The sequence below is a fragment of the Pristis pectinata genome, chromosome 10 (assembly GCF_009764475.1).
Source record: "Pristis pectinata isolate sPriPec2 chromosome 10, sPriPec2.1.pri, whole genome shotgun sequence".
Taxonomy (NCBI): Eukaryota; Metazoa; Chordata; class Chondrichthyes; order Rhinopristiformes; family Pristidae; genus Pristis; species Pristis pectinata.
Window position 1 is genome coordinate 90879497 of NC_067414.1, and position 22414 is coordinate 90901910.

At 44.8% G+C, this 22414-nt stretch overlaps 1 non-coding gene across 1 annotated transcript; it reads right to left on the bottom strand.

The window, feature by feature from the left end:
• Positions 1-17361: 17361 nt before the first annotated feature.
• Positions 17362-17448, bottom strand: trnastop-uca (transfer RNA opal suppressor (anticodon UCA)). Its single transcript has one exon. It is a non-coding gene; the product is annotated as a tRNA-Sec (tRNA).
• Between the last annotated feature and the right edge of the window lie 4966 nt (positions 17449-22414).

Below are 22414 nucleotides of genomic sequence, written 5' to 3' on the forward strand. Positions count from 1 at the left end.
CCTCAGGCGCTGTCTGTGTGGAGTTTGCACACTCTCCCTGAGATCACATGCATTTCCTCCGGGTGCTCCGGATTCCTCCCACATCCCAAAGGTGTGCAGAATGGTAGGCGAACTGGCCACCGTAAATTGTCCCTAGTATATAGGTGAGTGGTAGAATCTGGGGGGCTGTTGGTGAGAAATGTGGGGAGAAGATGTGACAGGAAAAATCAGTGGGGGAATCAGATTGCTCTTTAGAATCATAGAATTGATGGGCTGAGTAGCCTCTTGCATTATATGGAAGGTAGTATATATATTTTGTGTACCTCTGATACTTGTGCTTTGAGGTCTTACTTGTCTTACTTGCTATATAAAGCTAACTTATTGCAGTAACTTTACTGCAATATGGGAAAACTATTCGTGAATGTTGTTTTGGATTTTCCCTTCAACACTTGAACATGGTTAAATTGTTCAGCAGCTGTAATAAGGTTTCTTTACGTGCAAACATCGTGTATCAAAGTGCACTTGTTAGGTTAAGGAAACGTCATTGGAGTTAAAGAGGGAAATGAAACAAACAAGAATAGGAAATAAAAAGCCAAAAATACACAGCAGCTGAAGCACAAGAAACAATGCCATGACATGAGAGCCTTTATATCAGTTCCCCTTCTCCAAACCAGCCTGGTTCATGTCTGATTTTTCATCTCTCCTTTTGGGGTTGTGCACACTTTGTGAATCATAAGCTACAATAGTTATGTGGGGACAAGTGAGATGCACCAGGGGTTTTTTTTTGGACCCCTTTTGGTCATTATTCCAAAGCTCATGAAGGTCAACACCCAGAAATGAAAGAGAGTTGTATTCGACTTGTGGGCATGAAGCAAAGTTAGAAAGTACTTGAAGCACAGAGTTAATGTTTCAGGCCCTTCATCAGAGTCCAGATAAAGGGTTTTGATCAGAAACGCCGACTTGTTCATTGCCCTCCACAGATGCTGCTCGACCCACTGAGTTCCTCCAGCTTCTTGTTTGTTGCTTCAGATTCCAGCACCTACAGTCTCTTGTGTCTCTGCCTCTTTAATGGTTCGTTCTTTAATGGTTCGCTCTTTAATGGTCATTCTGTTGAAGTGTCTTTGACCTGAATCATTAACTCTGTTTCTCTCTCCACAGATGCTGCCTGACCTGCTGAGTGTTTTATTTCAGATGTCCAGCATCTGCTGCATTTTGACTTGCTCTTATATTTGTCTTAAATAGACTCAAAGAATTCACTTTTTTTTTGCTGATTTTCTATCCTCATTATAATCTTTGATTTTCTGTTCTCATTGCATGCATATGGTGCATGCATTCCACACTTAGAACCAACATATACTCAATGTATAGAGAAACGTGAAGAGACAAGATGGTTGAGAGATTGCAGTCTGGACCCCAGAAGCACCTGAACCCCTGGATTAGATCCCGGTCTGTAATCACTCCCAGGTATCCACTATTCTATATATAAACCCCCTGAACCCCTGGATCAGATCCCAGTCTGTAATCACCCCCAGGTATCCATTATTCTATATATAATCCCCCTGAACCCCTCGATTCCACAACAAGAGTCAACAGGCTTTTAGACCCAGCCAGCTCCACAACCACAACACTCCCCACCATCGAGGATATCTTCAAGAGGCGGTGCCTCAAGAAGGCGGCATCCATCATTAAGGACCCTCGCCATCTGGGACATGCCCTCTTCTCATTACTACCATCAGGGAGGAGGTACAGGAGCCTGAAGACCCACACTCAATGATTCAGGAAGAGCTTCTTCCCCTCCGCCATCAGATTTCTGAACGGTGCATGAACCCACGAACACTGCCTCATTATTCCTTTTTTTTGCACATTTATTTATTTTGTAATTTATAGTAATCTTATGTCTTTGCACTGTACAGCTGCTGCAAAACAACACATTTCACGTCATCTAAGTCAGTGATAATAGATCTGATTCTGATTAGATCCCAGTCTGTAATCACTCCCATGTATGGCTGAATGCAGGAAATTGTGACTAGCTGGGTGGACACCATGGTCGGCATGGACTGGTTGGGCCAAAGGGCCTGTAACCGTACTGTATTGCTCTATGACTCCATGACTAGTCTGTCAATATAAATCAATTTGTTTGCTACCATAGAACCTATCTTCCAATCTCATCCTGGATATTAATTCCAAAATATGGACTGAAACATTTTATTGACTGGTACAGGTGAGACTATGGGATCGCTGCCTGCTTTAATTCCAGCATCTCTGCATGTATTTTATTTTCACTGGAGCATTTATTCCACTTGTAGGTTGGTGGTGGAAGGAGGTGAAAGTTAAGGAAGAGGCAGACCATGAATAAACTGCTGACATAATCACCACTTGTGTCTGTGTGCCGATTCACAAACCTGACAGCCTGTGATCTGTGTGGAAGTTTGAACGAGCGATCAAAGGCGGCAGCTCGCGTGCTTCCGAGGTGGGGGTGGGCTGCACAGCCTCTCGTGTAGGTGCGTGTTTTCTTCCTGGTTGTGATGCAGACATTTTCCATGACGTCTGAAGCTGTGGTGCCTGGCTAGCCCTTTCAGCAGACAGACGGTGGCAACAGCTTCCCTGGCTTGTTGCTGTCTGTTGCCTGGCTCTGTTGCAGCTACACAACACCTCTTGTGGGCACAAGAGGCAGCTCCGTGACATCCTTCATGTTTATTTCTAAACTTCCTTTCTCACAATCACCTATTCCATCAGTAATAAAAATACTGCTAAAGATTTTGCTGGCTAATTAACAACTGCAAATGTTACTGGGATGTGGAGTAACTATTACTTCCATGGCAAGAACAGAATGTTTTATTATTTAAAGTATATCATGCGATCTGTTGTCTTGCAAACAAAGCAAGAGATTTTCTCTTAAACATATTCCTATTTTTTTGGATTTCTGCTAGTTTCTGACTCAAGTTTCAAACCACCTTGTATGTAACTGCCTTAACTCTCTGCCTCAATGACTTGGCATTTTATTCCATTTATCAATTGGAAAGTACCTGCTTCCTCCTGAGTTCTGACGTCCAGAACATAACTTCAGTTATCTCAGCCTGGACTCCAGCAAGGTTTTCTTGATAAGCTGATTTATAAATTGATTGGGGTGGGCCAATAGATATGCTCAGGGTTAAGTTTCCCTCTTCAGAAGCTGACCACACCCTGTGTCAGGAACTCTTGTCTGTTGTGTGCTCCGCAGCTACGCCCTATTCTGTCCTTGCTGATGCAGACACATGACTACTCGGTCAAGATCAAAAGGCCTTTTTACATGCACATCCATGCTTGACCTAATTGATTGGGGTGGGCCAATAGATATGCTCAGGGTTAAGTTTCCCTCTTCAGAAGCTGACCACACCCTGCGTCAGGAACTCTTGTCTGTTGTGTGCTCCGCAGCTATGCCCTATTCTGTCCTTGCTGATGCAGACACATGACTACTCGGTCAAGATCAAAAGGCCTTTTTTACATGCACATCCATGCTTGACCTATAGGTGTCACCAGCAAGACCAAAATGGATCACCAATCCTCAGTTGTGTGTGGAGGGAAGGGGCTCCCACAATATTGAAGGGACCTCTAAAACTCTGATCTAGCGACCATAAAGATTCAATGATATGACACCAAGCCAGGATGGTACGTGGTCTGGAGATCCAAACTTGCATCTACCCCTCATTCTTCTAAATTCGAATGAGTTTAGGCCCAACCTACTTATTCTTTCCTCACACATTAGCCCCTTCATCACAAGAATCAGCCTTGTGAACCTCCTCTGCACTACCTTCAAAGCAAGTATATCATTCTCTAAATATGGAGACCGAAACTGCAAGTATATTGTATGTGGTGCTTGCGACGTGGCCTCCTCTACATGGGCGAGACCAAGTGTAGACTAGGCGACCGCTTTGTCAAGAACCTGCCCTCTGTGGCAACGGCTATCTTTAGCTCCTGGTTTCATGCCATTTCGACGTTCCCCCCCCCCCCCCCCCATTCTCACATTGACCTGTCTGTTCTTGGCCTTCTCCACTGCCAGGATGAGGCCAAGTGCAAACTAGAAGAACAGCCCCTCATATTCCCCATGGGTAGTCTACAACCCAATGGTATGGACATTGGGCAATGGTATGGACAGTTTCAGGTAACCTTCGCTCCCCTGTGTTCCTTTCTCTCGCCTTCTGATCTACCCAGGCCTTCTCACACACACCATTCTTTCCGACCCTCTCCACCAGCCCCCGTTACCCACTTCCCCCCCCTCACCTTTGTTCCATCTGCCTATCATCCACACAGTTTATCCCCACTGGGTGTCCTAACCCTCCCCTATCTGCCTGTTGTGTCTCCCTTACCTGGTTCCACTGATCCCCTCCATCTTCGGCCCTTTGTTGTCTCCACCAATCACCTCCCGGCCTCTGCTTCTACCTCCACCTCCCTCCCCCCCCACCTGGGTCCACCTATCACCTGCCAGCTCCAGCCTGACGCCTCTCCCTCAGTTACCTTCCCTCAGTTCTGATGAAGGGTCTCGACCAGAAACATTGACCATTCCTTCCCCCTCACCCCCCAGCCCCACAGATGCTGCTTGACCCATTGAGTTCCTCCAGCAGTTTGTATTTTTTATTCCAGATTCAAGCATCTGCTGTCTCTTGTGTCTCCAAAACTGAGAGCAGTGCTCCAGGTATGGTCTTTCCAGTGCCTTGTAAAGTGCATCAAAACTTTCTTATTTTGTATTCAATACTCCCTACAATAAAGACCAACATTCCATTAGTCTTCCTAATTGCTTGATGTACTGGGACCTTCAGATCCCCATGTTCAGCTACATTTTATAACCTCCCCCTATCTCGGTTATAATTTGCCCTTCCTTCTTCCTTCCGCAGTGGATAATCTCACATTGTCCCCCATCTGCCAACTTCTTCCCCACTCACTTGACCTTTCTGTATCCCTCATTGGTCTCTTTACGTCCTCCTCACAACTTGCTCACACACCCACCTTTGTATCAAATTTGGCAGCACTACACACGATCTTCTAATCCAAGCCATTAACATAGATTGAAAATAGTTGACTCCTGTTTACCCACTGGTTACTGATTGCCAATCTAAAAAGGAACCATTCATCCTGTCGCTACATTTTCTGTTACTTAGCTAATCTCGTATTGCCCACTACCCCATGCGCTCTAATCTTATGCTGCACCATTTATGTGGCACCTTACCTAATTCCAGATAAAATTAGATAAGATATCTTTATTAGTCACATGTGCATCGAAACACACAGTGAAATGCATCTTTCTGCGTAGAGTGTTCTGGGGGGCAGCCCGCAAGTGTCGCCACGTTACCGGCGTCAACATAGTGTGCCCACAACTTCCTAACCTGTACGTCTTTGGAATGTGGGAGGAAACCGGAGCACCCGGAGGAAACCCACGCAGTCACACGGAGAGAACGTACAAACTCCTTACAGACAGCGGCGGGAATTGAACCTGGGTCTCTGGTGCTGTAATAGCGTTACACTAACCGCTACACTACTGTGCCTGCCCCTACCGTGCCTGCCCTTCTTTCTGGAAATTCTTTCTGGAAATCCACATACACTACATCTACTGGTTCTCTTTTATCCACCCTGCTTGTTATATCTTCTAGCAAATTTGTCAAGCAGGATTTTCCTTCCATAAAACCATGGTGACTCTGCTTGATTGTCTAATAATTACTAAATGTCCTGCTATCACCTCCATATAACAATGAATTCCAACATTTTCTAAATGACAAACGTTAGGCTATCTGGGCTATAGTTTCCTGCTTTCTCTTATCCTCTCTTCTTGAATAACGGTGTTACATTTGCATTTATTCTACCCTCTGCGCTTTCACCAGAACCCAGGGAATTTTGGTGGATTACAATCAACGCATCCATAATTTCCGCAGCCATTCCCTTGAAGACTCCAGGATGTGGGTCATAAGGTCTAGGAGCCACTGGTTCACCAAATACTCTTTAATGGTCGAAATTATTTTAAGTTCCTCCCTCCCTGTAGCCCCTTAATCATCTAATATTATTGGGATGTTTTTAATATCTTACACCATGAAACCCATCTATGGTCACAGCCTTTTTCCCAGGATAGGGGAGTCTAAAACTGAAGAGCATAGGTTTAAGGAGAGAGGGGAAAGATTTAAGAAGGACTTGAGGGTCAACCTTTTCACACGGAGGGTGGTAAGTATATGGAAAGCGCTGTCAGGGGATGTGGTAGAGGAGGGTACAATTAACATGTTTGAGGCATTTAGACAGGAACACGGACAGGAAAGACTCAGAGGGATATTGTCCAAACACAGGCAAATGGGACTAACTCAGGTAGGCATCTTTGTCGGCATGGACTGGTTGGACCAAGGGGCCTGTTTCTGTGCTGTATGACACTATGATTCTTTGACTCCAAAGTAATTATTTAGAATCTCTGCCCATTGTCTGTTTCTTATTGTTAATTCCCTAGTCTCATTATTTTAGTGACCGATATTTACTTTTAACTGCTCTCTTCCTTGTTATATACATGTAGAAGCTCTTGGTGTCTGGTTTTATATTATTTCCTAATTTCCTCTCATTATCTTCTCCCTCTTTATAGCTTTTATTCATTCTCTTCTGCCAGTCTCGAAACATTTCCTAAACCCCTCATCTACCACTAATTTTCACAACAGTTTTGCCCTTTCTTTCAATTTGATACCATTCTAAATTTCTTTTGTTAGCCATGGATGATGCATCCTTCTCGAAGAGTCTTTCTATTGTACCTTCACTGAGATTCATGAAACAACTCTTTAAATACCTGTCACTGCTGATCTACTATCTTACTCATTATCTAAGTTCCCAGTCCACTTTAGCCAACTCCTCATAGCAGTGTAACTGCCTGTATATACATTTGGGGTCTAGTTTTATATGAAGGTTCCTCAGTCTGAAAATGAATTTGAAGTACAACCTTATTGTAACCTTGAGTATATCAAGTTTGATAAACCAACCTTGACTCTGTCTTTGGAGATTCTTGACTATGAGATCTTTAATCAATCTTGTTTCATTAAAGAACAAAAGATCTAAAATAGCCTCACCCTGGTTGATTCTCTAATGAATTGCTCTAAGAAACCATCTCCAATACACACGATGAGCTCATCCTCAAGTCTACCCTTGTCAATTTTATTCTTCCAGTCTATATGATAATTTATATCACCCATTATTATCTCCGTACCTTTCTCGCAAGCACCAATTATTTCTTGACATATACACCGTCCTACAGTATAGCTACAGTTAGGTGACCAATACACTACCTCCCACTGGGAAGTTCTTATTCTTACTATTTATTATCTCTCCCCAGGTCGCACACCATCCTGATTTGGAAGCATTTCACCTTTCCTTCATCGTCACTGGGTCTAAGTCCTGGAACTCCCTCAGCAGCAGCGCTGTGGGAGCACCTTCACCGGAAGAAACGCAATGGTTCAAGAAGGCAGTTCACCACTTGCATAGCAAGGGCAACAAATGCTGGCCCTGTCTGCAATGTCCAGATCCTGAAAATGAATTTAAAAAAAGAGCTTATGAGCCAATATCAGCGATCTCACCTTTTATTAACAGTGCTAGTCCACCTCCTTTTCCTTCCTTCCTACTCTTCCATAATGTCAGATATGCCCTGGATATTCAGTTCAGTTACCACCTCATCATCTCTCAACTACATTTCTGTAAGACATGGCAGATCATAATCATTTATATCTATTTGCACCATCAATTCATTTTGTTATGAATGCAATATGCATTCAGATAAAGAATCTTTAGTTCCATCTTGTAACTTTTTGTTATTCTGTTATGCTAGTTCTCTCTCCCCCTTTCTGATCTACACAGTCCGTGCCTTTGCCTCACAGTATTGCCTTCACTTTTTTCTTTGAAACACTCCTTCACACATAATTATTCCACATTTAGCCTCTTTCTCCTTATAATTTTACTCTTAAATTTCCATCTCTGTTGCCAAGCTATTTTAATGAATATTGTAAGTATGGGAAGTATCAGAATGTGGTGGGGACTATGGCTCAGTGGTAAAGTATTTGACTGCAGATCAAAAGCTCTCTGGTTCAAATCTAGGAGACCCTTCAATACCATTTATATATCACATTTGACAAATGATTATCTCTTCCTTTCCTCATTGAAGGTGTCTAGTTTTAGGGTTTCAGGGTTTGATCCTGACCTTGGGTGCTGTCAGCGTGAAGTTTGCATGTGTGCGGGTTTCTTCCAGGTGCTCCGGTTTCCACCAACATCCCAAAGGTGTGCAGGTTGGTAGGTTAATTGGCCACTGTAAATTGCCCCTAGTATGTTGGTGAGTGGTAGAACTGGGGGAGAGATGATGAATAAAACATGGGATTCATACAAGATTAGTGCAAATGGGTAGTTGATAAAGAGCATGGGCTGGGTTGGCTGAAAGATCTGCTTCCATGCTGTATCTCCCTATGACTTCATGACACTGGGAAAAAGGTATTGCGGCATTTGTAGTTATTAATAGGAAGGTGGGGATAATTAAATGAGGTTCGTGTAAATCAATGCTTGATGGTTGGCACAGACTTGGTGGGCTGAAGGGCCTATTTCTGTGCTATTCGACTCTGTAAGTGTGGTCGATTATGTATTATTATTCTCATTACCATTAATGAACTGATAATATGAGAAAGTACATTTTATTCTGTGTTGTGTGACGTTTGGAACAATACTTAAAGGCTTAAAACGACCCGCTGGAAGTTTTTTTTTATATTGTAGCAGCTAGCTACACACTACGAAATGAAGACACAGAGTTGCTGGTTTCGAAATCACAGGACGAATGCCGACCGGGGGTGTGGTGCACCTTTAATAGCCGAAAACTTCCCACGCTACAGTTCCCGCGCTGACGTCACGCGCGGGTCACCTGACCTTCCCACACGCGGGCTTTCCCAGCCCAACGCTGGGGAAGAAGGAGGGCCCCGCGCCATCTTGGATCGGGGCCTCCGACGACGTCACGATGTCAGGAGCCTGTTCGATGCCGGTGTGGTGAGTCGCTACAATATATTCATTTTTAGGTGTGGGCATTGCTGATAATGCCAGAATTTAGTGCCTATCCCTGGTTGTCCTTGAGAATGTGATGGTGAACTAGCAACTTGAACCACTTCTGCCCAGTGTGTACCAAGGTCAAAAGGAAACTAGACACAAGAGAGACTGCAGATGCTGTAAATCTGGAGCAATGCTGGAGGAACTCAGCGGGTCAGGCAGCACCAGGACTGATGAAGGGTCTTGGCCCGAAACTTCGACTGTATATTTCCCTCCATGGATGCTGCCTGACCTGCTGAGTTCCTCCAGCATTTGGTGTGCGTTGCTCAAAAGGAAACTAACTCCTTGTTTGAAAATAGTGTGTGTGAAACTCTGTGTTTCACACAGGAAGTAATTCATTTTAATGGCTGAATGATCCCAACTTAAATTCCCTATTAATTATTATACATTATTAGTCATTCACTATCCAGAGGAATAATTGTAGCCAGACCAATGGTGAACCCTTAACTCAAAGTTAATTGACATTAAATGGACTGGGCATTTGTACTGTAAAGGCAGTTTTTTGATCTTCATGCATAAAAGTCAATCAAACTTTATATCTCAGCATACCTTGGGGAACCAATGGGATGTTTAAATAAACTTTTAAAGCCATATGTGAGATGAAGGGGAAGCTCAAGGAGTTATATACACACACACACACACACACACACACACACACACACACACACACACACACACACACACACACACACACACACACACACACACACACACACACGCTTGAGTAACCTTTTGAATACATAATCCAAGGAAGTGGCTGAAGTAATCAGCCATGCAATGACGTGAATTCATTGAAGTCTAACTGTTGAACCAGTCCAGTGAACTCTGGTCAGACGATTAACAGGAATTGCAAACCAACACCATAAGTAAGAATAATGAAATAAAAAATAGAAAGTGTTGGAAATACCCAGCAGATCAGGCGGCATTTGTGGAGAACGAAAAACTGAGTTAATGTTACTGGTGGATGATCTTGTATCAAAACTGGCCAGATCTGAGACAAACAGGAAAAGCTGGTTATCTGAAATGGTTGAATACAATACCACAAACAATCTGCTGGAGGAACTCAAGCATGTCGAGCAGCATCTGTGGGAGGAAAAGAATTGTTGGCGTTTTGAGTCAAGACCCTGCACATCTCCACTCTCAGTCCTGATGCAGGGTCTCGAGCTGAAACATCGACAATTCCTTTCCTCTCACAGATGCTGCCTGACCCGCTGAGTTCCTCCAGCAGATATTGTGTTGCTCCAGATTCCAGCATCTGTCGTCTCGTGTGTCTCCATTGTTGAATTCAATACTGAGTCAGCGGGGCAGAATTGTACCCAGAGTGAAAATGCGGGGCTGTTCCTTGAGCTTACATTGTGTTGCAGAGGAACAGTGCAGGACGTCAAAGATGGGAGGGTCAAATGGGAGTGGGATAGAGTCATAGAAACAAGCTGTTTATCCCACCTTGTCCACGCCCACCATCAAACACCCAGTGAACACCTAGATACACTGATCCTACTTTATTCTCTCCACAATCCCATCTCAAAATTCTACCACTCACCTGCACGCTAGGGGCAATTGACAGTGGCCAATTAACCCAGCAAACTGCATATCTTCGGGATGTGCAAGGAAACTGGAGCATCCAGTGGAATCCCATGGCGGTCACAGAGAGAACGTGCAAAGTCCACGCAGACAGGACCGGAGGTCAGGATTGAACCCTGTTTGGGAGGTCAAATGGTGCTTGGTAGTTAGTGCAGAGTCCGTGGCCCAAAGGGCTTGTAGTTACATTGTAAGACTCTCACTGATCTAACGCCAATCTACAGAGATCCAGCTGTGTACTGCCATTTTGTTCATTTACTGGGATGTATCACTGACCAGGCCAGTAGTGGTGATGACCATTTCAGAGTCAACCACATGGTATGCTCTGGAGTCACATACAGCCACAGAAGGTAAGGATTCCCTGAAGACAATAGTAAATTAAACTGCTTGTTACAAAATTAAACAGCTTTTTACAAACTTAAACAGCTTTTTGCAATAAAGAACCAGTAAATATTGTGGGTTATAGTTAGTAAAGCTCGCTGTTGTGCCAAATTAGTGACTGAATTTAAATCCCTGCTGGGATTTGAACTCATATTTCCAGATTATTAGTCCAGTAACCTAACCACCATACTGCCAGTACACTCTTCATGCCAGTAGCCTATACTTTCTGCACATAGTGAACCTAACCTGCGGACAAGGTTTGTGACAATACACAAAAAGTGCTGGAGGAACTCAGCAAGTCAGGCAGCATCCACGGAGGGAAATAAACAATCGACGTTTTGGGCTGAGACCCTTCATCGGGACTGGAAAGGAAAAGGGCAGAAACCAGAATAAGTAGGTGGGGGGAGGGGGAGGAGCACACGCAGGCAGGGGACAGGCGAGTCCAGGTGATAGGTGAGACCAGGTGAGAGGGGGAAGGTAGGTGGGTGGGGGGAGGGGGGGGGAAGATGTAGTAAGCTGAGAGGTGACAGGTAAAAGAGGCCAAGGGCTGAAGAAGAAGGAATCCGGTGGGAGAGGGCAGTGGACCATGGAATAAAGGATGGGGGAGGGGAGGAGAGGAGATGGGCAGGTCATCAAGGCGGGGGAAGGAAGCCAGAGGAATAAGGGAAGACAAGGGAGTTGGTGGATGGGGGGGGGGAGTGGGGGAGAAAAAGAAGGGGTGGGGTTACCGGAAGTTAGAGAAATCGATGTTGAGGCCGTCAGGTTGGAGACTCCCAAGGCAGAATATGAAGTGTTGTTCCTCCAACCTGCAAGCTTTGTGACATCTGCAGACAGAGATAGTGCGAACTTTCTGACTTCTATTCTCGCTCTATATAAGTATCACAATGAATATTGTGATGGGGATATGTTTCTCTCTCTCATTGGCATGGTATGAGGAATACTCAGGCGTTCCCGCACCTCTTGTCATTTCCAGTTAGATGCAATGATGTGCCCTTAGGAAGTAGAAATATTGAGTATTTTTAACAAATCCTGTAATTCCTCCAATGATCTTTTTGCTTTGTGGTATTATTAGCAAGAGTTTTTAGAGTCATAGCGTAATACAGCATGAAAACAGATCCTTCAGCCCAACTAGTCCATGCTGACCAAGATGCCAATCTAAGCTAGTCCCATTTGGCTGCATTTAGCCCATATCCCACCAAAACTTCCCTATCCACGTACCCTGCCTTTCCAAATGTAAATAAATTGTGTCTCTCAGAATCCTCTCCAGCTACTTTCCCACCACTGGTGTAAGGCTCAATGACCTGTAGTTCTCTGGTTTGTCCTTGCAGCCCTTCTTAAATCAAGGTACAACATTAGCTATCCTCTAGCCTTCCGGTACCTCACACGTGGTTAACGTGGATACAAGTCCCTAGCAATGTCTTCCTGTGCTTCTCACACTATTCTTGGTCAGGTGTATCCAACCAGGTGTACCCCAGGGATTTATTCACCTTTATGTGCTTCAAAACCACCAAGACCTCCTCTTTCTTAATGTGTATATATTTTTGTACTGTTTCTGTCTGAAATTGGGAGTTGCTTCTCTGATTGCAGAACTTGTTCTGCTGCAACTTGATCCAGAAAATAATACGTTCAATATTGTATACAACAAAAAGTAAACAAAATGTAAAATTGTGGTTGAGTTTGAATGCCCACACGATATCGTGGGAGGGGAAATAAGTGTAGACTTGTCAGCATCACCAGCACCCTATGAAGGAATATTTCCTTGATTGCCTTGACCTCTTTAGTTGGAACTTCCATCTTAATGTCCTGCAGCATTGCATTTCCCTCTCCCTAAAATCCTTCCTCAAAACTCACCAATTACCTCTACCTTTTGCTTACTTCCTTCGGGTTTTCATTCTTTGGGTAAGTGGGCACTTTTCCTTTTGCCTTTGTTAGGGCATTTGAATATCTTAAAGGGGACGTCTACAGTAAATATAAGCTGCCAAAATCTCATCGTGCTTTTGTTCCCTCAACTTCTCAATGCTCTCTTGGCCAATTCAGAGATCTTGGGACCTCTGCAAACATCTGATAAGCTCTGTTGAAGAGGTGACCAAGAGGATTGATGAGTGAAGGGTTGTAGACTTTAGGAAGGCCTTCGACAAGGTCCCGCAAGGTTAGAATGCATGGGATCCATGGGTATCCTGATTTTTTTTAATCAATCATTTTTCAGGATTTTGATTTTGCTGGAAAGATCAGCATTTATTGGCCATCCATAGCTTTTTAAAGATATCTTTATTAGTTACATGTACATCAAAACACACAGTGACATGCATCTTTTGTGTAGAGTGTTCTGGGGACAGCTCACAAGTGTCGTCAACATAGCATGCCCACAGCTCCTAACCCATATGTCTTTAGAATGTGGGAGGGAACTGGAGCACCCGGAGGAAACTCACGCAGACACGGGGAGAACGTATAAGCTCCTTACAGACAGCGGCCGGAATTGAACCCGGGTTGCTGGCGCTGTAACAGTGTTACGCTAACCCAACTAGAGAAGGCAGTGGTTCCCCACATTCTTAAACATCTGCAGTCCTCTTGGTGAAGATACTTCCTCAATGCTATTGGGGATGGATTTCAAGGATTTAGATTCAGCAATGGTGAAGGACCGGTGATATATTTCCAAGTTAGGATGATGTGTGAATTGGAGGGGAAATGCAGTTGGTAATGCTTCCATGCACCTACTTGCCTTTTTGCAGGTTTGGGAGGCGATGTGAAATGGCCGACACAAGTAGTTGCAGTGGCTTTTGTAGAGGGTGCACACCCGAGCCATGGTTCACTGGTGTTGGAGGGAATAAAAGTTCAGGATGGTGGATGAGGTGTCGGTGGAAGACCCTGCTTTGTCCTGCATTGTGTCAAGCTTCTTGAGAGTTGTTAGAGCTGCACTTGTCCGGGCATGTGGATAGTACTCCATCACAGTCCTGGCGTGCCTTACAGATGGTGGAAAGGCTTCGAGGTATCAGAATGAGGGATAACTGATCTGCTCTTGCAGTGACGGTGTTGATGTAGCTGGTCTAGTTGAGTTGTCAGGTTAATGTGACTATAAAATACAGCTAGTATAGATGGATTGTAGGAGATTCGGGGTGAAGCAGATGGACAAGTGAGAGAAAATAGGTTGCAGGGAAAAAGTGGGAGAATGAGATTGATGAGGTTGCTAGCATGGATGATGGGCCAAATGGCATCCTTCTGTGTCATAGGGAGATGTGTGGTTCTGGTCAGAACCCTCCCAGGACATTGATAGTGGGCGATTCACTGACGGTAACGCCATTGATCTTCAAGGGTAGGTGGGCAGGTTCACGGACTACATTGGGCCTGGTCCAACAACACCCACTATCTAAAAAAAAAATCCCCCCTTGACCCCAGCCCTGTCTCTGTTCCTCTGTAACTTCCAACTGCACTGCAAGCCTCTTGTGTTCCTCCAAATCTGGACACATCTTGGTTTTCTTCATTGTCTCCACAGGCAGATGTGTCTTCAGCTGCCTAAGCTACATATTCTGTCAGTTACTCACTAAAAACTCTTCACCTTTCAACCCAAAGATTTGCTTCCTTCAAAGAAGTCTTCCCTCTTTGACCAAGCTTCTAGACATTGTTGGATTCAACTGTTTTAAGTAGTTTTTTTTAACGTGTATAGTGTTTAATACACCTCAGGTGGCTGCACAAGGAATGGCCACTTCCTAGCTTATTGGTTCATCCATCAGGTGAATACGTGTTTTCTCATTGGTTGGTTTTGCCACAGGTATCTAATAGGTTTTCTGACTGGACTATTGTTAGCTAAGGAGTACCTCTTATCTCGGGTATAAAAGGTGTCTTTTTTTGTTAACCACTCTCTTGCTTATCTCTCTCTCTCTTGCCTCTATCTCTCTCTTGTTTATCGTGCCTCTATCACTCTCTTACTCTCTTCCCTCTGTCCCCACCCCAGCCCTAGCTCATCTTCAGTTCCTTTTGTCTCGGCTCATCTCCCAGTAGTAAAGCTAGTGCCACGTGCTCTGTGACTGTTTCTTTGTTTTAAGCTTTTCCAATAAAACTTTGTGAAGCACCAAGTTGTTTTCAACTCATTCCTGGACTCCTGAAAGAACCTGCGGATTTGAAAATAACCGGATCCCACACCATCTCTGTGACAAATGTCTGATGACCTGGGAAATTTCCATTGAGAGGACCCTAAGACCTTTTAGCTGAAGGCCTCACTTGCTGCAATCCAGTCCAGTATCAAATGTACTTGACCTAAAATCCAAGGTCGGATGCTTGTGAGCTGGGTCAGGTATGCACATGCAGGTTTCAAGGTCAGGGCCTGTGGATTTGTGTACATATACAGGCGTAAGATCAGGTATACAGGCTGTCGGTCCAGAGGTTGGGAGCATGCGAAGCCCAACTAACTGAGAAAATACTGGAAGCCCTCATCAGGTTGGGCAGCATCTGTGGATAGAGAAACAATGTTTCAGGTCAGAAACCCTGCATCAGAACTGAGTTAAAATAACCTGAAACATTCACTCTGATTCTCTTTCCCTGGATGCTGCATGACCTCAAAGAGTCAGAGCAACACAGCACGGAAACAGGCCCTTCGGCCCAACTCGCCCATGCCAACCAAGGTGCCCACCAAGCTAGTCCCATTTGCCCACATTTGGCTCATATCCCTCTAAACCCCTCCTACTTGTGCACTTATCCAAATGTCTTTTGAATGTTGTTATTGTACCTGCCTCGACCATTTTCTCTGGCAGCTCATTCCATATACGCACCACCCTCTGCTTGAAGAAGTTAAAGATCCAGCTAGCATGAGATGGAAGGACACAGAGGATGAGAGAAAGAACCAAAGCCAGCGAGAGAAACAAAGAGTTGCACACATTGTAAGCTAAGCATCTGGTACTATTACTGCTAGTCAATGAGACCCAACAAATGTAAAGGCACAATTCTCACTTGGAAGTAACTGGAATAAAAAAGCACTGTATTTAGAAAGGACCCAGACATAAAAACACCAACATTTTTTATTTCAAGTGTCTGGCAATGATAAGCAGCATGAGCACACTCTACAGCAAGAAGCCCCATCACACTCAAACTAATGCTGAGTGTTTCCAGCATTTTTTGTTTTATTTCAGTTTTCTGGCACCTGCAGTTTATTTTCATATCCATTTAAAATCCAGGTTGGTGTAGCCCAGGTTTGGTCAAGATGACGCTAAAGGTTAGGGTAATATTGATAAATTGACTCTGGGATAAGATTAGGGAGTTGAAATATTGCACTCCGCACTTGGAATATTGTGTGCAATTCTGGTCACCCTGTTACAGGGAGGATGTGGAGGTGTTGGAAAGGGTGCAGAAGAGGTTTACTAGGATGCTGCCTGGATTAGAGGGTATGAACTATAAGGAGAGGGTGGACAAATTTGGGTTGTTTTCTCTGGAGCGATGGAGGCTGAGTGGAGACCTGATAGAGGTGTAGAAAATTATAAGAGGCATTGATAGGGTAGACAACGAGATTCTTTTACCCAGGGTAGAAATATTAAGCACTAGAGGACATGCATTTAAGGTGAGAGGGGGCAAGTTTAAGGGAGATGTGCAGAGCAAACGGTTTGTACACAGAGGGTGGTGGGTGCCTAGAATGCGCTGCCAGGTGTAGTGATGGAAACAGATATGGTAGACGCATTTTAGGGGCTTTCAGATAGACACAAATATACGGGAAATGTCTTATGAGGGTGGGCTGAGCAAGCTAGGGATTTTCTCTTTGGAGAGAAGGAGGATGAGAGGTGACTTGATAGAGGTGTACAAGATGATAAGAGGCATAGATCGAGTGGACAGTCAGAGACTTTATCCCAGGCCGACAATGGCTAACACGAGGGGACATAATTTTAAGGTGATTGGAGGAAGGTATAAGGGGGATGTCAGGGGTAAGTTTTTTACACAGAGAGTGGTGGGTGCGTGGAACGCACTGCTGGCAGAGGTTGTGGGGGCAGATACATTAGGGACATTTAAGAGGCTCTTAGCCACATGAATGATAGAAAAATAGGGGGCTATGGAGGGAAGGGTTAGATAGATCTTAGAGCAGGGTAAAATGCTGGCACAACATTGCAGGCCAAAGGGCCTGTACAGTGCTGTAGTGTTCTATATTCTAAATGGAGGGACATGGATCATGTACAGGCAAGGCAGAAGAGATTTAACTTAATTCAGCATCCTGTTCGGCACACACAAGGTGGGCTGAAGGACTGGTTCTGTGTTCCGCTGTTCTATGTTCCTTGTTACTGGATATATGCTACCGGTAAAAGTAGTTTTGGGATGTTTTTAAATGTTCCATAAAAAGATAAAGTTAGTTCATACTGTAACACAAGGGCAGCCCTGGGACGCCCGAAAGGTGGAATTGAACCACTCTGTCGCTAGACAGCTACAGGTTTGAAGCCTGCACCCCAGACCACTGAGGATCATCCGGGCATTGTTACCTTCCGCCGCATAAGTATATAAAGCACTAGGAAACCTAACCCTTTTGACTTATGGTGTCCCAAATTGTCTTTCTTCTTTAATACAATAATCTCACTCTACTGAAAATCCTAACGATCAAGTACAATCAACCGCCATTGGGTTTGACCTAATTGATGCTCCGGATCATCACCGCCCTCTGCTGATTGATATGCAAATAGAGTGCCAAGTGATTGGCTGCCACGTTAGCGGATGTTAAATGTAATTTTGCAAGCAGTTCTGTAAAGTTGTACTGACGGAGTATCCTGCAGGATGTATTAGATGCCAGATAACAGCACAACAACACCTGTCTCCCTGTTGCAACGGTAATGTGACACAAATATGTATTTTCCTTCATTAAAACTGCAGCCTCTCTTAAGCTGTAAACACCCACCAGAACTCCTGCGCTGTTTGATGCTGCAGGTTATTTACATAACTACAGTTTGGTGTATTTTAGCCATCATAATTCGTGTTCACATTTTTTTTCCATCTTCCCTCCCCATTCTTCATTCGGAGGACCTGGGCAACACTAGAGCGAACAGCGAAGTGCTGGAACAACTCAGCAGGTCGAGCAGCATCCGTGGAGGCAGAGGGATGGGCAACGTTCCAGGTGGTGACTGAAACCGTGGAGGGGAGGATAGCCAGCGTAAGAGGTGGGAGGGGTGAGACAGGGGGTGGCAGGTGATAGGTGGAACCAGGTAAGGCAGATGGAGCCAGGTGGGGAAGGGGGTGGGTGGGAGGGTGGGGGAGTGTTGAGACAGAGGCTGGTAGGTGATAGGTGGAAACGTTAGAAAACAAAATTAGGCAGGTGGACCCAGGTGGGGGAGGTGATAGGAAAGGTGAACAAATGGAGAGAGGCCCTGGGTGGGAGCGGGAAAGGAACACCGGGAGGCGGTGGGGGCGGGCGGGCGGGGGGGGGGGGGTGGTGTCCCCGAAATTGCAAAATTCAGTGTTCATGCCATTGGGCTGTAGGGTACCCAAGTGGAATATGAGGTGCTGTTCTTATACTTTGCGTCTGGCCTCATCGTGGCAGTGGAGAGGGGCAAGGACAATCAGGTTGATGTGGGAATGGGAAGGGGAGTTGGAGTGATATGCAATCAGAAGCTTAAGGTGGCTGTTTGCTTCTGGGTGAGGCAGTGATTCCCTCTCACCCCCTCAAACCTGCTGATTGCACTCGGTGCTTGTGATATGGCCTCTACATTGGCAAGACCAGACGTAGACGAGGCAATCATCTTGCAAAGCACCTGTGCTCTGTCTGCCACACTAACTAGAAGAACAGCCCCTCATGTTCCGCTTGGGTAGCTTACAGCCCAAAGGTATGAATGTTAAATCTTCTAATTTCAGGTATTCAACTCACCCCTGTGTTCCTTTGCACTCCCACCTGTCCACCCAGGGTCTCTGTTCAGCTTTTCTGCCCCTCACCGTGCTCCCCCACCCCCTGCCCCACCCCAACCATTACCAGGATCATCACCCTCCCCCACCTAGTTCCAACAGCTCATCACCCATGATGGGTTTGAGAAATAAACCAGCCAGCAGTTTCATGGTTATAGTGTTATGAGCTTTCCATTTCCAGACTTATTTAAAGAACCAAACTTAAAATGCCTCACTGTGGCCTCTGGATTACTAGCCCGGTAATTAAACCACAACATTTCATGAAACCTTTCTCCCATCGCTGCTTCATCTTCTCCTGAACACTTTCTCTTATCCATTTCAGATACAGGGTCTCGAACCGAAATGTTGTCTGTCCATTTCCCTCCACAGGTGCTGCCTGACCTGCTGAGTTCCTCCAGCAGTTTGTTTTTTGCTCCAGATTCCAGCATTTGCAGCCTCGTGCATCTCCAGTTTTTCTTATCCACATGTCTGGCATGGAGCTTGCTGTAGTGTAGCTATTATTCTCAGTTTTTATCATCTTTTATAAGAAAATAGTGTAGCGGTTAGCATAACACTATTACAGCGCCAGTGACCTGGGTTCAATTCCAGCCGCTGTCTGTAAGGAGTTTGTACATTCTCCCCGTGTGTCTGCGTGGGTTTCCTCCGGGTGCTCCGGTTTCCTCCCACATTCCAAAGGCGTACGGGTTAGGAAGTTGCGGGCGTGCTGTGTTGGCGCCGGAAGCGTGGCGACACTTGCGGGCTGCCCCCAGAACACTCTACGCAAAAGATGCATTTCACTGTGTGTTTCAATGTACATGTGACTAATAAAGATATCTGATCTGATCTGACGATTAGCCTCTCATGCCTGCTTATACATTCAATAAGACTGTGCCTGATGTGACCTTTGCCCTTAGCTCCTATCTCCTGCCTGATTCTCATAACCTTTGAACCTCCTGTGGTCCAAAATTCTCAGCCATGAATATACTTATTGGCTCCGAATTACCATCTCCCTGTATTAGAGAATTCCAGAGATCCACAACATTGGTGTAGAAATTCCTCCTCTCGTCAGTAAAAGTGACGCAGCCTAACACTTGTTCTGGACTCCACACAAGGGGGAACATTCTTCCAGTATCTACCCTCTCAGGTTCCCTCAGAACCTTTCATGTTGCAACAGGACCACCTTTCATTGAACTGTTTCACTCTGCTATTTCAATTGCTTAACATCCTTTTTATGTCACTTTTCTAAAAATCATTTTGCAAAGGGATCTCTTTAAAATTAAATGCATCTTTCAGTTGGAAGTGGATAATCCTCCAGGGTGCTATTGACGATCGGGTGTCCAAACATAGCGTTGACATTTACATTGCTTGATTGTTGTGTAATGCATTCTGATTGGCTGCCAATATTTTGGAGCAAAAATATGTATGAATTGTGTCCCAGTATAAGGACCTCAGCTAAATTTCTGAGTCTTATTCCAGGCATCTAATTTCATAAAGGTTGTCAAAGCCTTGGAGAGGGTATGAAGGGGATTTGTCAGGCTGAAATCAGGGATAAAGAGTTCCACTTAAATGGGATTAATTGGAACCAAAGCGTTGTGTAATGGTGACTGAAAACCAAAGAACAATAGTTATTGGAAATTTGATATTAATATAAGAAATGGTGGAAATACTCAGCAGGTCAGGCAACATCTGTGGAGAGAGAAATAATGTTTCAGGTCCATGACATTTCATCAGAATTAAAAACGGAGATGTTTAAAGTTCTGAAGGCTTTTGAAAAAAAATAGAACCATAGAACCATAGAAAACTACAGCACAGAAAACAGGCCATTCGGCCCTTCTAGTCTGTGCCGAAACATTATTCTGCTAGTCCCATCTACCTGCCCCCAGCCCATACCCCTCCAGACCTCTCCCGTCCATGTATCTATCCAATTTACTCTTAAAAGTTAAGAGCGAGCCCGCATTTACTACATCAGATGGCAGCCCATTCCACACTCCCACCACTCTCTGAGTGAAGAAGTTCCCTCTAATGTTCCCCCTAAACCTTTCCCCTTTCACCCTAAAGCCATGTCCTCTCGTACTTATCTCTCTTAATCTAGGTGGAAAGAGCCTACTTGCATTAACTCTGTCAATGCCCCTCATCATTTTGTAAACCTCTATCATATCTCCCCTCATTCTTCTCCGCTCCAAGGAATAAAGTCCTAACATGCTCAGCCTTTCCCTGTAACTCAGCTCCTGAAGACCTTCTTGTAAATCTCCTCTGCACTCTTTCAATCTTACAGACATCCTTCCTGTAGTTCGGCGACCAGAACTGCACACAATATTCTAAATTTGGTCTCACCGATGACTTACACAACCTCACCAAAACATTCCAACTCCTATACTCAATACTTTGATTTATAAATGCCAGGATGCCAAAAGCCTTTTTTACAACCCTGTCTACCTGTGACTCTACTTTCAGGGAATTATGTATCTGAACTCCTAGATCCCTTTGTTCCTCTGCACTCCTCAGTGCCCTACCATTTATGGTGTATGTCCTCCCTTGATTTGTCCTCCCTTGATTTGTCCTTCCAAATACAGGGGGAATTCTTTCTACCTTTTATAAATTGTTTCTGTTCAGGATGTGGACATCACAGATAATACATGTGCATTTTTGCAAATACCTACATTATCTACATTGGTGGATCTAGAATTCATTATGATACATCAGACTTCCTTCCTTGAAATATAAATTCCAATGTTATTTGAACAATTGAATTTGAGCACCCTGGCTGTCGTGGTGGGATATGAACTCACATCACTAGATGACTGATCTAGACTTCTACATACCAAACCCAGTAAGTTAACTACTACACTATCACAGATAAGCAAGCCAGAGGACACAGATTTAAGGTAATTGGGAAAAGTACAGAGTTGAAAGGAAGAGAAGCAGCAGGCAGTCTACTGGAGGGACTCAATGGGTCAGACAGCATCTGTGGGGGGTGCGGTGGGGGCGAAATTGTCAACATTTTGTGTCGAGACCCTCCATCGGGACTGAGAGTGGAGGGGGAAGGTAGCCACTATAAAGAGGAGAGGGGGTAGGGGTGAGACAGGGGCAAGTAGGTGATTGGTGGACAGATGGAGCTAGGTGGGGGGGGGCATGATACATGGGCCAGAATAATCTGAGTGTGGAGAACTTCTTCCAGGCATCGAGATCTGCTTGATGAAGCTGGGCATTCACGTATCATGGGAGCTACGCAACCATCTCTTGCAAGCACCACATGTGGGTAGTTTTGACTTTAGGTAGACTGACTCATTCTGCCATGTAGCTTGGTTTAGGAATGATAGTCCCTCTGCCTTTACCAGCCTCTCAGGAGTTTGCTTGTAAGGCTCCGACATCGTGGTGAAAAACCGGGTCCTCCCCCACCCTCCCCCTGAAAGACTCTGTGGAGACCAAGGAGGGCGTAAACTGAAACTTTCAAAACTGGAGCAGGAGCCTTGATTGGGCACTTCATAGCCTCACGGATAACTATTTAAAAATCTCTCTTTCCCAGCTTTCGATCCAAACAAAGCACATAGAATGGTACAGCACAGGAACA